At 44.3% G+C, this 17,722-nt stretch overlaps 2 pseudogenes; both read left to right on the top strand.

The window, feature by feature from the left end:
- Positions 1-1,218: 1,218 nt before the first annotated feature.
- Positions 1,219-1,736, top strand: LOC123450809 (annotated as a pseudogene).
- A 9,017-nt stretch (positions 1,737-10,753) lies between these two features.
- Positions 10,754-17,722, top strand: part of LOC123450808 — a 107,592-nt pseudogene continuing 100,623 nt past the window's right edge.

Here is a 17,722-nt window from a genome sequence, read left to right as displayed (position 1 = left end):
CGTACGTCACTGGGGTAATCTTCATCATATCATGTTTCCATTACAAGAAATAAGCTCATTTATGACAAAAAAATAATGACGGCGGTTTTATTGGTCATAGATCTATGAGTAAAATTGATAAAAAGTTCATGAGGTGTCTAAGAGGGTCCAAACTGTAAAAAAAATTGACCATCTCTATCAAGAAGGTCATAATCCCATTGCCCAAAATGGTCATTGGCATGTGTAGCTCTATTTATGCCCGCATTGTAGGTCCTCCATGACAAAATTAAGAAGGTCATAGACTTAAATAGAGGTGACAAGGCCACAAATGGAAAATGAATTTTACGTCCAAACAAAACGAAAAGTCCCTTTAACAACATTGTTTGCCATTCCAAGATGCATCCTTGTGCAAAATTGTTTGACCGATTTCCTTCCGATTCTATCTGATTTCCTTCTGATTCGGTAGAAAACCGTTTAAATGGCAAAAATAGCTTTAAAGAGCAAAATTGAAGAAGTTGGTTATCGCCCATTAAATGTGGTATTCTTGAGTAAAACATTTAGTGATGTCGTTTGGGAAAATATTGTTGGTACATGTTTCACAAACCCCTTCTATTTTTAGCACTTAGAAATTATTTTAGGTATCACCTTTCTCTAACAATTCAGGACCCAGAATCCCTCTCCCTCGGATCACACCACTGCAGACCATCTGAGCCGTTCACGCGATACGTATCCAACGTATCTCACCCACCTATCCTTCATGTGATAAAGACATGTAGATTGGTTTCCTAGTGACACATGAATCCGCAGTACTACGAGGTACGTTCGAATCGAAAAAGGTTTCAGAGGTCGTATGCTACACATGAATATCCTTTCCCAAAATCAATATCTGCTTGCCGTTCACGTACATGTGCATACCGTTTTTTTTCTTTTAAGAGGAAATGTGCATAAACAAACTTGGTATGCATCTGTCTATGTACATGTTAAATCTCGAACCAATCAAGACGCAGAAAACTCTTCCCACGGATCACCCCTTGTAGCCAATCTGAGCCGTCCACGTCTTACCAATCTGACGTCTCTCATTCACCTCTCTTAGAATAATTGAATGGGAAAAAAAGAGAGAGCCCCCTTCTCCCCCGTGATCTCTCTGTGTCTCACCCATGGCTAGGGTTTCAGCCGCCACCCCTAGGTTCGTCGGGATCTGCCACATCGCACGCCGCTTGCACGACGGAATCTCCACGCATGTCGATGGCGTGTGGGCTGCCGCTGCTGGAGTGTGTCTACTGCCTGGGGTGCGCGCGGTGGGCGTGGATGCGGTGCGTCCACACCAGATACCACGACAGCGCCACCTAGGGCCACGCCGCCACTGCCGACTTCGCGCCCATCCGCCGGATGTGCCGCCTCGTCATGGCGAACTACGAGCCCGACCTCGCCGCCCCGCTCCTCGACCCCTCCAACGTCGTGCACCGCCGCACCTACGCCGACACCGGGGGGCGGGTCACGCCCTACCTGCTCTACCTCGACCTCGGCCGCTCCGGGGCCTCAACCTCGGTCGCGAGTCCGACTACGCACTGCTCCTCGACAACCGCCTCGGCAAGCGCCGCTTCGACGGCGGCTACGTCCACAACGGCCTCCTCCGGGCCGCTGGCTGGGTGCTCGACAAGGAGTGCGACCTGCTCCGGGACCTCCTCGACCGGTACCCCGACTACACGGGCCACTCCCTCGGCGCTGTCATCAGAAATTGGTTGCAGAAGTCATGAGAATTGGTTACATGCCTGTCATCAGAATAGTTACGCGACGACATCATATTCCTAGCAAGGGTTCAGCGCTTCAGTGGCTTCCTAAATTTTGCATTTGCATGTACCTGTACATACTATATAGTTGAAACAATCTTCCAATCCAGGACAAACTGGTCCGATGTACATTGTTTGTTCCAGAAAGAAAATAGCTTAGTTAAATATATTTTGTGTCAGAATTTTTCTTAAAAGACCAAATACTCTATTTTGTGCCAGAATTTAACTCTATTGCTACTAATGTCACTCTCTGTTAACAAATAACTTTTTTTATTTTGTATCTTTTATCATTGACAAATTCATGTTCAATGGCCTTTACTTTTAAAATGTTTGCACAGTAGAAGAAAAAATGACACCAAATTGCTAGACTTCTCTTGATTATGGATCGGATGAATAGTTGCATGGAATTTAGATTGAGATTTCAATGTTTCATAGATAGATAATATGTTTTTAACCAATAACGTATTACCATAAATTAGTACAAGAAATGATTTTTCCTTTATTAATAGTTCGAGTATAGATAAACCAACCCCGTCCAAGAAATAACTAGACAAGTGAATATTAGTGTAACATAATTCGTAAACTACACATATATGGAAATTGTATGTTTAGGAATTTATTTACTCATAAATCCATTCTACCACGCCGTAAACAATACACATAGTTCCATGTTATTGCTTGCAATAAATCAAAAATACACTACAATTAGTATCTTCCCTCTTAATTTCAAACAAGTGTTACCATGAAATAAATATTAAAATAAGTCCAACCTATATACATCTATCAAAAATAGGCCCGTGCGGATGCACGAGTTGACGACTAGTATAGTCTAACGAAAGGGAGACCAAAGGGAGCACGTCTCGTGTAGATTCTTTTTTCTTTTCACAAGCGTAGAAGGAAAGACCAATGGGTAGACGTCTCCTGTTTCATCCTATGGCTACAAAACAACTGCATATTAGTTGGACGTTTGGAATTTTTTTACTTTCTAGGTTTAACGTGGAGTCGGTACCATTTTCTTCTTGCAGGCGGCAATGGCAAGAGCATATTGTGCAGAAGAAGATGATGAGAAGAAACTTGTGGTTCTCATTCAATCTTTGTGGAACTCTCTTTACGTGTGATTGTGCACTTGTTGGGTCCTTTTTCTGTGTACTTGCACTTGCAGAAGTATTCTGTTGTGCAGATGTAAAATTATTTTGATGTGCCCTTGTTAGGCGTTGAATCTTAATGTGTGGATGATGTATTGTGTTTGATGTGATATGCTACTGAAATGAAATATACATTTTATTTGCAATCTTTTATTTTGTTGTATTTATTTTTAATGGGCCTATCTTGAGATGTGCGTGCTTCTAGCAAAAAAATGCTTCAACCCAAACAAATCATACATTTTCAATAGTAAAATAGGTATTGGGCCAGGCCCATGTAGGCTAGATTGGTGGACAGAGATCTGAAATTTATGATGATTTCATTTGGTCACTAGCAATGCCACATCAGCTTGGCCACGTCAGATCCTACGTGGCACACAGAAATGGGTAATGACCAAACCAAAATTTTGGTCGATAGAGACCTACGACCAAAATTTTAGAAAGGTCATGTTTGTTCATTCTTGACGGCCAACTATTGAGGTTGTAAATTTGGTCAAAAAAAGTCAATAAACGACAACAATGATGAATCGATGACCAATATAGGGATTCATAATTGACCTTATTTCTTGTAGTGTTCTCTCATGCCTAGCCAATAAAATAACTAGTGACAAGACAATGAGTACTTTGAATGTACTCGCAAGCAACTCATGTTTGGAACAAGGCAATAACAAAGCATGATATAACACTAAGTAGGTAATTTGAAGAAATCTAATTTTGAGTGCAATGACATGATCAATCTTGTAAAAGCATACATCAACGTGTTGTAGATATCGAGATGAACAAGTTATAGATATCATCATAAGCACGGGTTGAACGTCCCATGTTCATTTGCCATGTCAAGTCATCTGACTTAACTCAAGTATCATAGTAAGCAGGGGTTGAACGTCCACGTTCATTTATCATGCCAAGTCGTGTGACTTAGCTCGAGTATCATCTTACACACACAACCATCTTTATCTCTCACACACACTTGGTTTATGCGAAAACAAGTGGGCGTAGTTTAAGCAGGATTAGCCAACTGTCCTTGACCGTGAACACGACTATTTGAATAGTTTTACACTCTACAAAGGTTGCGTGTTGTACCCAAGAGACTCGGGGAACTTCCGTGTCATCCACGACTCGCGGTATATTATTGTTGGAAATATGCCCTAGAGGCAATAATAAAATGGTTATTATTATATTTCCTTGTTCATGATAATTGTCTGTTGTTCATGCTATAATTGTATTAACCGGAAACCGTAATAGATTTGTGAATACATAGACCACAAAATGTCCCTAGTGAGCCTCTAGTTGGCTAGCTCGTTGATCAATAGATGGTCCTGGTTTCCTGGCCATGGACAAGACCCAATCCTAAGCATAGCACAAGATCGTGTAGTTCGTCTGCTAGAGCTTTTATAATGTCAAGTATCATTCTCTTAGACCATGAGATTGTTGATGACGAGATGATGAATATACTTCTCGCTCCTCGTTGGTTACCCCAAGTGGAAGGTGGAGATGTAGTCAGCAGCAAGTTTTCCCTTACACGGAGACTGTAAGGTTATCGAACCAGAAGGACTCTGAGGATCAACAAGTAGGTGTCCCCTGCCCTGGCGCAAGCAGAAGACGTGGACCTGCACACACACAAATAACTTTGCTCCCAACGAGTACACAGAGGTTGTCAATCTCTCTGGCCTTGTAGTTTGCAAAGGATCAAAACACAAGCGGGAATAGTGATATAGTGATTGCAACGGAAAAGTAAATGAAAGCGGTAAATGATGGAGGTGTAAGCAATGGTGGTGATATGGACCTGAGTCACATGATGTTCACTAGTGATGTATCTCTCCCAAAAGACGATAAACAACTATGCTTGGGTAAACAAATTACAGCTGGGCAATTGACAGAATTATGAACGCACCGCAATGCTAATTATGCTACTTGAAATTTAGAGGCTCAATAGTAATGGGCAGTATGCCAAGACAAGCAGACCGTTTATTCATCAACATCTACTTACTAATCATCCACCTTGAGATATCTATCCAGAACACCTCGCTCGTATTAAGTTGTGAGCCCCACCCAAAGTGTAAACTCAAAGCAACGGACAACTGCATTAACGGACTATGTGTAAGGTAAACAATCCTTGCGACCGTGGTCACAAACACCGTTGTTTTATCCCTGGTGGCAACAACACATCCCCTAGTCTCATGTTTCTGTCACTCAAGCTAGACATCAGGGGGCATGAACCCACAATCATGTATAACGCTCCCTCTTGGAGTTACAATCTACTACTTGGACAAAGCAATACAAAGCAACGGAGAACATGCATGAATCACTAAAGAACATAATATAAAAGGATAATCAAATATATAACTCATAACAATCTGAACATAATCTCATAATCCATCAAATTCCAACAAACCGAGCATAGCAATAGCATGAAAATTACATAGATGCCTTGATCATGTAGGGCAGCTCACCAGGGCTAATCATTGAAGCACAAGATTGGAGAGAAGACATCACATAGTTACTGGTCATGGACTCATGGTCCAAGGAGGACTACTCACGGCACGTCCGGGAAGCGTCCATGGCGGTGGAGAAGCTCCCGGAGGTCAATCCTCCCTCCGACAAGGTGCCGGGAAGAGGTCTCCTGACACTCTCGATCTCGGAAGCGCTGCGGCGGTGGAACGATGGAGAAATTCGCGATTATGGATGTGATGGAAGGGTTTCCTCACGGAGGAGTAAATATAGGCCAAAGGAGGGCGTCAGTGGAGGTGGGCCCACCCAGGCGGCCTGTAGGCGCGGCCAGGGGCCAGGCCGCGCACGGTGGCCGCATGGGCACCCCTTGGCTCCCCTGTGGCCCATCTTCGGTGATCCGAAAGCTTTCGTTACGCTGATTTTTATATATTTTTCTCGGGGTTTTTGGGGCTCCGAAAAATTGGGTAAAAGCCCCTGCAAAAAAGACATCAGCGGACAGAAATTGACACTGGGTGCACTGAGTTAGTTGGTTAGTCCAAATATGTGTAGAAGATATAAAAATGTAGCAAACCATATAACAATGTCATCCAAAAGATCATGGAACAAGCAGAAATTATAGATACGTTTGGGACGTATCAATTGTGCAACTCCCGGACACCGTAGGAATGCTTTGGGTGTATCAAACGTCACAATGTAACTGGGTGATTATAAAGGTGCACTATAGGTATCTCCAAAAGTGTTTGTTGGGTTGGTATGAATCGAGACTGGGATTTGCCACTCCGTGTGACGGAGAGGTATCTCTAGGCCCACTCGGTAATACATCATCATAATGAGCTCAATGTGACTAAGGAGTTAGCCACGGGATCATGTGTTACAGAACGAGTAAAGAGAGTTGACGGTAACGAGATTGAACAAGGTATAGGGACACCGACGATCGAATTTCGGGCAAGTATCATACTGGTAGACAAAGAGAATTGCATACGGGATTGAGTGAATCCCTGACATCGTGGTTCATCCGATAAGATCATAGTGGAAAATGTGGGAGCCAACATGGGTATCCAGATCCCGTTGTTGGTTATTGGCCGGAGAGGTGTCTCGGTCATGTCTGCATGGTTCCCGAAACCCTAGGGTCTACACACTTAAGGTTCGATGACGCTAGAGTTGTGATGGGAATTGTATATGTGGTTAACAAAGGTTGTTTGGAGTCCCGGATGAGATCTCGGACATCACGAGGAGCTCCGAAATAGTCCGGAGGTAAATATTTATATATGGGAAGTCCAGTTTTGGTCACCGGAAAGGTTTCGGGGTTTATTGGTATTGTACCCGAACCACCAAAAGGGTACCAGGGGTCCACCGGGAGGGTCCACCTGTCCCGGAGGGCCACATGGGCCGAAAGTGGGAGGGAACCAACCCCTGGTGGGCTGGTGTGAGCCACCAAGTTGGGCCCAAGGCGCCTAGGGCTAAACCCTAGGGCATGGGGCTGCCTCCCTCTTGCTTGGGAGGTAAGCCACCCCTAGGGCTGCCGCCGCCCCCTCCTCCTAGGGCTGCCGCCGCCCCTCCTAGGGTTTTCCTGGGGTGGTCGGCCCCTCTCCCCTTCCTCCTATAAATAGTGGGAGTTTGGGAGGGCCGCGACACCCTTGAACCTCTCCCCTTGGCGCAGCCCTACCTCTCCACTTCTCCTCCTCCGCGGTGCTTGGCGAAGCCCTGCCGGAGAACCACAAGCTCCACCGCCACCATGTCGTCGTGATGCCAGAGTTCTCTCTCAACTTTTCCTTCACCCTTGCTGGATCAAGAAGGAGGAGACGTCACCGGTCTGTAGGTGTGTTGAACACGAAGGCACCGTTCGTTCGTGCTTGGATCGGATCGCCGCGAGTACGACTCCATCGACCGCGTTCATAGTAACGCTTCCGCTTAGCAATCTTCAACGGTATGAAGATGCTCTCCCTCTCTCGTTGCTGGTATCTCCTAGATAGATCTTGGTGACACGTAGGAAAATTTTGGAATTATTACTACGTTCCCCAACAATTACGTACCTGAGGTAAGCACCCGAACAATGCCTTTCCCCTAGCGACACTAAACAAAGTGTCCACTTGATTGGTACCCGACCCTCATTATGTACATCATATGAGCCTCGCTCTAGATCATATCTGTCACACCCAAGATGCGACCCTATCCTCAATTTGGCACGGAGGCCTCGTCAGGGATAGAAGCGCATCTCGTCGTGTCGCAAGAATGGATATCGTTACAAGTACATGTACTAAAAAGAAGAGATATATAAATAGAGTTGGCTTACACTCGCCACAAGCTACATCAGAGTCACAGCAGTACAATACATAATCATCATGAAGAAGAGCAGGGTCCGAATACGGACGAAAACAAACGAGAAAAGAAGAATGACGTCCATCCTTGCAATCCCAGGCTGCCGGCCTAGAACCCATCCTAGATCGATGAAGAAGAAGAAGAAGAAGAAGCAACTCCAGATGAACAATCAACGCGCTCACGTCAAGTAACCTTTACATGTACCTGCAACTCGTGTTGTAGTAATCTGTGAGCCACAGGGGACTCAACAATCTCATTTCCAAAGGTATCAAGACTAGAAAAGCTTAATGGGTGAGGTATGGTTAAGTGGTGAGGTTGCAGCAGCGGCTAAGCATATATTTGGTGGCTAAACTTACGAGTACAAGAAATAAGATGGGGAAGATCTACGCATAACAGACGTGAACTACAGATGATCAAATGAATGATCCTGAACACCTACCTACGTCAGACATAACCCCACCGTGTCCTCGATCGGACAAAGAACTCACGAAAGAGACAGTCACGGTTACGCACACAGTTGGCAAGTTTTAATCAAGTCAACTTCAAGTTATCTAGAACCAGTGTTAAACAAAGTTTCCACGTTGCCACATAACCGCGGGCACGGCTTTCTGAAAAGATTTAACCCTGCAGGGGTGCTCCAACTAGTCCATCACAAATTACCACAAGCCGCATAGAAATCCTCGATCACGAAGCTCGCGATCTCGTCGGATTCCCTAGTGGAAAACCTCAACTCTGAGATTATCCAAAGCATCACCGGAATCCCGATGCACATGATATCTCGTCAAAGGTAAAACTAATCCAGCAAGGCCGCCCGACGTGTCGACGTACCCGATAGGAGCCGCGTATCTCGTTCTCAGGACACGACGGATGGAACTAGCTACGAGTGCCAAAAATCGAGTTTCCTCGCGGTGGCCCCGCAGGCAGACCGTTTGGGACCAACACCATCAGCACTGGCCCCCGTGTTTATGTAAAATTACTCCTCGGGTAGCGCTAACTCCCTATGCATTACAATATTATCAAAATTATTATGTTGGGCAAATGTAAAACCAATGTTGGGCCTTGCCAGACCAGCTTTAATCTAAACAAATTATCAAGGGGGTCCCTATAACAACCCCGATCGTGTTAGGAGCGCTCATTTATGGAACATAACACTGGTAGCCGAAACTAAGGGGGCAAAGGTGGAACAAAACACCAGGCTAGAAAGGCCGAGCCTTCCACCTTTTACCAAGTATATAGGTGCATTAAATTAAATAGCATTTAATATGGTGATATGACAAGGAACCCATGTTATCACATGGAAGCAACTGCACCTGCCACTAGCAACGCTACTCAAGGTTAAGCAAGCGGTAACATAGCCAATCAGTGGTTTGCTAGGTTGAACAAGTTGAAGGTTTCATGGCATTGTTGAGGGGCTGATATTTAACATGTGGTAGGCAACGAGACATAACGATAGAGACGGTAAAACTAGCATGGCAATGATAGTAATGGTATCTGGGGAAATGGTCATCTTGCGTGAGATCTCGCTTGGAAGAAGAATGCCTCCGTGAAGCAGACGAACCGACGTAGTCGAACGGGTCCTCACAATCCGACACGCTTGCGGAACTCTAACGAGACGAAGCAAACCGGAAACAAGTATCAACACACGGAATTCACCACACGATGCAACAACACAAATGATGCATGAGCAGCTGAATAAATGCAAGTCACGGCATGACAAATCACACAATCTAACACTACACATTAAGTGAAGTTCAATATGCAACGAGTTGCATATCGACGAAACTCCACGTTTAATTATTAGTTCACTCCCGTTTAATAACACGACAATATTAAAATGTTGTTAACATGGCAAGCGGTGAAGCACAAATTAAACTACCTATCTAGGCATTTTAAATGAGGTCGGAAATGACATATAGAGTCTCCGAGACGACCTCACATGTTAATTTACAATTCTGTCCAGATTTGTCCTAATCACATTTTAAGATTGTTAAACGTCGAAACAAAGTGGTTCACGTGAAACTACATGTCGTTCTAGCCCATTTACATGTATGGCTCATCTCCAACGGAGCTACGGATAAATAGCTATGGCCTAAATCGTTTATACTACGTCGACACACAGACCGAAGCAAACAACAAGCTAACAGTTTTAAACGTGCATGAGAGTTGGAAATTATTGTTCTGCGCAAAAATCCACACGCTCTACATATCTACGGGTTTTGCATATGAGGCGCCGTTAAAAAGTTACAAGCATATTAATATTAACCATCTATAATCCCTAGTGCAACCAACACCACAAAAAAAGACAACGATAAATAATATGGGCTTTGCTAGGATTTGAACCACAGATCCCTAGGATGGACACTAGTAGCCCAACCACAAGACTGAATAAGAAGCTGTGGCAAAAATAGACTAAACAACACAAAAATAACATACCGAAGCTGTTGCGCTCGAGAAGCACAAATCCTAAAAACAAAACTATGCATCGATGGGGATTTTATCCCTGGATCCCATGGTAAAACTAACCAGCACCAACCACTGCGTTATTGCATACTATTGTGTCAGAACATAACGAGTAAGCTAAAGCCTAGATATGCCACACGGATTAGGCTAAAAAACAGAGTTGAGATCGGATCTCACAGCAGGGAAACGAGACGTCGACCACCAAAACGAGGCTGGCCCTTGTCTGGCTCGTCCCGGCTATTAAAAGGGAGAGAGCCGAGGTGAGCGCTCGTCCTCCTCCCTGGCTGCACGCACAAGAGGCAACGGCACGAGGTAGGGGCTGGGACTCCGGCGGAACAGCAGGGAGAACTCCGTCAACAGTGGCTCAGATTCGTGCAAGGGGAACTTGTTCCTGGGGCTGGAGACCACGCGCGGAGCTCCTGGCGGTGGTGTTCATGGCATCGGCGGCCATGGGCGCTTCTGCTGCTGCTGACATTGAGAGAAACAAAGCGAGATGAAGGTTGAGAGAGCAGAGAAGGAAGGGAGAGAAAGAAACAGAGATGGGAGAGGGAGAGGAACAACACAGGGGCAGCCTGCTGCTCCGGCGAGGCGGGCTGGAGAGCTCTGACTGGCATGGGGCTCCAGCGCCGTGGTCAAGGCGGGGAGGGGTTAGGTGCTCGGATGGGCTCCGCGGCGCTGCGGGTACGTGTACGCCCCGCTGCAAGCGTTGGACGCGTTCGGCGGCTCTGCTCGCGAGGAGCTCCTGGGAAGAGCAGAATCGGGGATCTGGTGGTAAGGATTGGCTAGCTGAGAGGGGATTGGGTAGGCACGCAAACGTTTGAAGGTGGAGAAAACGAGGTGGGTGGCGGCGGCGCGGCTCGGGATTGGGGATAGGACAGACCTCCTAGATTTTAGGGTTGCTACCTATATATATATACACGAGATATGATAGGATGGGGCTATCTCATCCCTTTGATTTAAATCGAACGGTCGAGATTATAGGTTAGGGAGTCGAGTGGACAAACCGATGACGGTTTGCGGTATAACGGGGTTGATTCGGACCCAACGGTCACGACCGTCGGGTTCGGGTTCCGGGAGGTTTTTGGACTGGGCTGCGCGTAGGGTCGATGCACTGTGCAGAGGGGCAGGGCGGAGATGAGAGGGAAAACGGGCACCCGGCAACATATTTTAAAAACACCGACAACCTTCCGACGGTAGTCCGAATACGGTGCCGCTACGGTCGACCGCTCGGGTACTAGACAGACTCCGATCGCGACGATATTTGACAGGCGGTCTAACTATAACTAATCACGACCGCATGCCAAGTTTCACCCCGAACAGAGAAAGTTTTACGCACACTTTTAAAACAGGGTTCGACGATGCCGCGGGCGCGTGCGTGTGTGAACGGGCTCAAAACGAACTACAACGAGAACCGACAACTAACAACGGTTGCAAGTTTTGAAAACTGGCGGCAACGGAGATGTCGATGCAATGTTGATGATGCGCATGATGAGATGATGATGCAACAAATAAAATAAGACACATGACGAAAATGGAATAGAAGGGGAATCTTCTGGAACGTCGGCATCGGGCTGTCACAACTCTCCTACACTACAAGAGGGTCTCGCCCAGAGATCCAAGAATGAAAGAGGGAGAGGATGAGAAAGAACAAGAGGTAAAAACTTAGTAGCTTCTTTTACAAACGAGTGAAACCAACGATCCTTGAAGGTTGCAAGGCGATGAGGAATGATATGAGAAAGAAGCAAGAATTCACGAAAAATTTCGGCAGCACTTCGGTAGGAAAAAGGGACAAAAAAATTCGATAAGATGGAAGAAATAGACAATATTCACAACAAACAAGTAAATAGAACAAGGGAACACCATGATCTTGATAGAACAACATAATAGACCCAAAAGAGCAACAACACAATGCCTCCGGAAGAAGAGAATATGAACTAGCTCATACAGAAGAACAGAATGAAGAGAGAATGACAAGTATCATCACAATAGAATTGAAGAGCCTCCAGACAGAGAATTGACGTAGTAGTTGGAAAACCAACAACGAAAAGAACCAGATAGTAGTGGGCTTATGAAAATCATCTCAGCATCTATGAGGTGACAACCAACCACTAAAAGAAACAAGGATAGATTGGGAGAAACAAGATATGAACAGTTCTTACACCAAGAGGATACATTGAGAACTCAGAATAATGACAAGCACCATGATAGCAACAATCCATAGGAAAAGCTTTAGGTGAAATCCAAACCAAGATAGCTCAATGAAGAAATCATGAGTTAAGAATAATCTCATGATCAAAGGATTGGTGGTTTTAATTATCTCATACTTGAAAGGGAATCTCTTCAAGGCTCCTACACTAACAAGAATGCTATAATACCACCTCAAATGATAAAGGAAGAACAATGCACTTTGAAAAGCAAGAGAAGAAAACTTGAGGTACTCCAACAAGAATCTTGAGGAACACTTGAGAATGGATTGAAACCTTGATGAACCACCATGAAGGACCTCCGTATACAAACGAATGATGCAACGATATGAAGGTAGAAAAGAATAAGATTATGACCTTGCCAAGATTTAGATGAGGCCTCACCAAGTGAAACTTAAAAGAACTTGACACTCCGGAAAAGAAAGATAGGCACTTGAGAAAAGAATTGATATCATGAGCCCTCCGGAAGAAGAATTGAAATCTCTTGGAAGAAGGAGAACAAGAACAAGAATTATGTTATGCTTATCCTTCATCAAGTTTGAATGATGACAAGCAACGGATTTAGCGTAACACTTATTCTACTAGAAATGAATCTTGAAGAGGCAGACAGATAAGCACCACTTGAGGCATGATTGAAGGACGCACCGGTAAGAATTCACAACTGAATGGGAACACCACGAATTAATGGAGAAACATGAGAACGAAGAGATAATGAGCCACCTGAGAGAAAACTTGAATAAGGCACCGGATAATCGAGAGACGAACGGAGAGACAACAATTGAGGATGAAAGCTGAAAGCTGAGAACGAAGATTCTTCTCAAATAATGGCCTTCGGAGAATCGAGAATGAAACAATTCAGAAATGCACCGGATAGCAAGAAAGGGATACTCATGATTGGAGACAAATTCAAGATGATAAGACGAAGCTGAAATGATGAATCTTCAAGAGAATGGACCAAGATTTGAGAGAAACACTCCTTTAGACTGCAAGCTGAGAATGATGACGAGAACAACACCAAGAATTACTGAGACACTCCGGAATAATGAAGAATGAAAGGTTGAGCCAACTATGAGAATTAATTCAAATAGATCTTGAGAAGGAATATGACTGATGAAATTCATACTTACGTCATAGTTGAAAAAAATTAGAGAACTCCGGGAAAAGATTAAAAGAGCCAGGAAAGATCGTGGGAAAACTTGTGGGTTATGGGCCCACTCAAAGAAACCACCGTAGAAAAGATTGCTTAGAAGAGAGATATTGCGCTGGTATGAAGAGAACTAGATGAGGTTGAGCGCCTCGAAATAATTAAAGATCTGAAACAAGAAACTCCGAGATATCTTCAACACACCGGATAGAAAAAAGATGAATGAATAACAGGATATGTTGATAAGAATCTCCAACATAGGAAGAATTTACAAGGATGAAAAGGATATGATGAACACGGATAACTAAATTAAATTCACCGGTAAGGATGACAAGAATGAATAAATATGAACACGAAGCTCCTGAGAATCTTCACAATGAATCACCAGGTAAGAGAGAAAAGAACAGACCGCGGAAGCACAAAGAAGAGAAAACTCTTGGATGAAAATTGAATCACTGAAGAAAAGGGCGGGAGGGCGGGGAAAAACAAAGACAACTTGGGACAGATGAGATGAACTCCGGAAAGAAAAGAGAGAATGATCCGCAAAAACTAGAGAAGATTGAATTTAGTTGAAGAGAAGCACACCGGTTGAATGGAATTGACACGATGACTCCGGTTGAAAAAGGAAATGACATGACAACTCCGGTTGACAAGAGTTGACAAGACAACTGACTAAGCAAAAGGATTAGCATTCACATAAAAATATGAGAACACCTCTTAGGATAGATCTGAAATCACCACTTGACATCGAAGCAACACGAATTACCATATTCCAACAAAACAAAGGGAGAGGCTTATGAAACAAGCCAGAACAAACTCATGAGAAAGATTTCGTCCGATATTTTTGTGGACAGGAATCCACTAGATGTCGAACCCCAACCTAACATCATGCGTTTGTTGGAAGATAGTCCTATAAGGAACTACTTGAATTCCCACCTAAGAATTCCCGAAATATCTGGTCATGCAATCTGGTACACGGATACAAGGAGTAATATCACACAACTCCTATACTAACCCATCACCTGTATCACATCCGTCAACACACGACCAGAATCTCGGACCTTCATCTACAACAGACCCTCGTGATCACAACAATACAAGTATGGCAGTACTCCCGAACAATCTGCACCAGTACTGGGGACATCGGGGTTATCTCGCCACTACTAGTATTGAAGCAATTACGAACATCCTTCGTCCTGAGATACTAAGAAATCTGAATGATAACGATGTGCTCAAGAATCCCCTGGAGCTCAACTCCCCTGAACTTAAAGCAGATAGGAGGCACCAAGACAGAACTCCGTCACATCGGCATCATATAGATACCAAAAATATCCGCGTGATCCTAAAAAAATTTTGAGTGGGGAGAGGAGTAAAATAAGTTATTACGTCAAGATTCCTCACCAGAGCATAGAAGAGGAGAAAAAAAGAATCCTACTCTCCGATATATAACTAGACTCAAATAGTTTTTCACTAGACTCGACTCGTCCAAGTTCGATCAATCAAGGAGGCTCCTAGGTCGGTACTGCTCTGATACCAACTTGTCACGCCCAAGATGCGACCCTATCCTCAATTTGGCACGAAGGCCTCGTCAGGGATAGAAGCGCATCTCGTCGTGTCGCAAGAATGGATATCGTTACAAGTACATGTACTGAAAAGAAGAGATATATAAATAGAGTTGGCTTACACTCGCCACAAGCTACATCAGAGTCACAACAGTACAATACATAATCATCATGAAGAAGAGCAGGGTCCGACTACGGACGAAAACAAACGAGAAAAGAAGAACGACGTCCATCCTTGCAATCCCAGGCTGCTGGCCTGGAACCCATCCTAGATCGATGAAGAAGAAGAAGAAGAAGAATCAATTCCAGATGAACAATCAACGCGCTCACGTCAAGTAACCTTTACATGTACCTGCAACTGGTGTTGTAGTAATCTGTGAGCCACAGGGGACTCAGCAATCTCATTTCCAAAGGTATCAAGACTAGCAAAGCTTAATGGGTGAGGTATGGTTAAGTGGTGAGGTTGCAGTAGCGACTAAGCATATATTTGGTGGCTAAACTTACGAGTACAAGAAATAAGAGGGGGAAGATCTACGCATAACGGACGTGAACTATAGATGATCAAATGAATGATCCTGAACACCTACCTACGTCAGACATAACCCCACCGTGTCCTCGATCGGAGAAAGAACTCACGAAAGAGACAGTCACGGTTACGCACGCAGTTGGCAAGTTTTAATTAAGTTAACTTCAAGTTATCTAGAACCAGTGTTAAACAAAGTTTCCACGTTGCCACATAACCACGGGCACGGCTTTCCGAAAAGATTTAACCCTGCAGGGGTGCTCCAACTAGTCCATCACAAATTACCACAAGCCGCATAGAAATCCTCGATCACGAAGCTCGCGATCTCGTCAGATTCCCTAGTGGAAAACCTCAACTCTGAGATTACCCAAAGCATCACCGGAATCCCGATGCACAAGATATCCCGTCAAAGGTAAAACTAATCCAGCAAGGCCGCCCGACGTGTCGACGTACCCGATAGGAGCCACGTATCTCGTTCTCAGGACACGACGGATGGAACTAGCTACGAGTGCCAAACCTCGAGTTTCCTCGTGGTGGCCCTGCAGGCAGACCGTTTGGGACCAACACCATCAGCACTGCCCCCCCTGTTTATGTAAAATTACTCCTCGGGTAGCGCTAACTCCCTATGCATTACAGTATTATCAAAATTATTATGTTGGGAAAATGTAAAACCAATGTTGGGCCTTGCCAGACCAGCTTTAATCTAAAACGAATTATCAAGGGGGTCCCCATAACACCCCCGATCGTGTTAGGAACGCTCATTTATGGAACATAACACCGGTAGCCGAAACTAAGGGGGAAAAGGTGGAACAAAACACCAGGCTAGAAAGGCCGAGCCTTCCACCTTTTACCAAGTATATAGGTGCATTAAATTAAATAGCATTTAATATGGTGATATGACAAGGAACCCATGTTATCACATGGAAGCAACTGCACCTGCCAGTAGCAACGCTATTCAGGGTTAAGCAAGCGTTAACATAGCCAATCAGTGGTTTGCTAGGTTGAAGAGGTTGAAGGTTTCATGGCATTGTTGAGGGGCTGATATTTAACATGTGGTAGGCAACGAGACATAACGATAGAGACGGTAAAACTAGCATGGCAATGATAGTAATGGTATCTGGGGAAATGGTCATCTTGCCTGAGATCCCGCTTGGAAGAAGAATGCCTCCGTGAAGTAGACGAACCGACGTAGTCGAACAGGTCCTCACAATCCGACATGCTTGCGGAACTCTAACGAGACGAAGCAAAACGGAAACAAGTATCAACACACGGACTTCACCACACGATGCAACAACACAAATGATGCATGAGCAGCCGAATACATGCAAGTCACGGCATGACAAATCACACAATCAAACACTACACATTAAGTGAAGTTCAATATGCAACGAGTTGCATATCGACGAAACTCCACGTTTAATTATTAGTTCAATCCCATTTAATAACACGACAATATTAAAATGTTGTTAACATGGGCGGTGAAGCACAAATTAAACTACCTATCTAGGCATTTTAAATGAGGTCGGAAATGACATATAGCATCTCCGAGACGACCTCACATGTTAATTTACAATTCTGTCTAGATTTATCCTAATCACATTTTAAGATTGTTAAATGTCGAAACAAAGTGGTTCACGTGAAACTACACGTCGTTCTAGCCCATTTACATATATGGCTCATCTCCAACGGAGCTACGGATAAATAGCTATGGCCTAAATCATTTATATTACGTCGACACGCAGACCGAAGCAAACAACAAGCTAACAGCTTTAAACGTGCATGAGAATTGGAAATTATTGTTCTACGCAAAAATCCACACATTCTACATATCTACGGGTTTTGCATATGAGGCGCCGTTAAAAAGTTACAAGCATATTAATATTAACCATCTATAATCCCTAGTGCAACCAACAACACAAAAAAAGACAGTGATAAATAATATGGGCTTTGCTAGGATTTGAACCCCAGATCCCTAGGATGGACACTAGTAGCCCAACCACCAGACTGAATAAGAAGCTGTGGCAAAAATAGACTAAACAACACAAAAATAACATACCGAAGCTGTTACGCTCGAGAGGCACAAATCCTAAAAAGAAAACTATGCATCGATGGGGATTTGATCCATGGATCCCATGGCAAAACTAACCA

Source organism: Hordeum vulgare, chromosome 4H, assembly GCF_904849725.1.
Source record: "Hordeum vulgare subsp. vulgare chromosome 4H, MorexV3_pseudomolecules_assembly, whole genome shotgun sequence".
In the NCBI taxonomy this organism is placed as follows: domain Eukaryota; kingdom Viridiplantae; phylum Streptophyta; class Magnoliopsida; order Poales; family Poaceae; genus Hordeum; species Hordeum vulgare.
The sequence above is the reverse complement of the archived record's forward strand: the minus strand, read 5'-3'. Positions and strand labels throughout refer to the sequence as shown.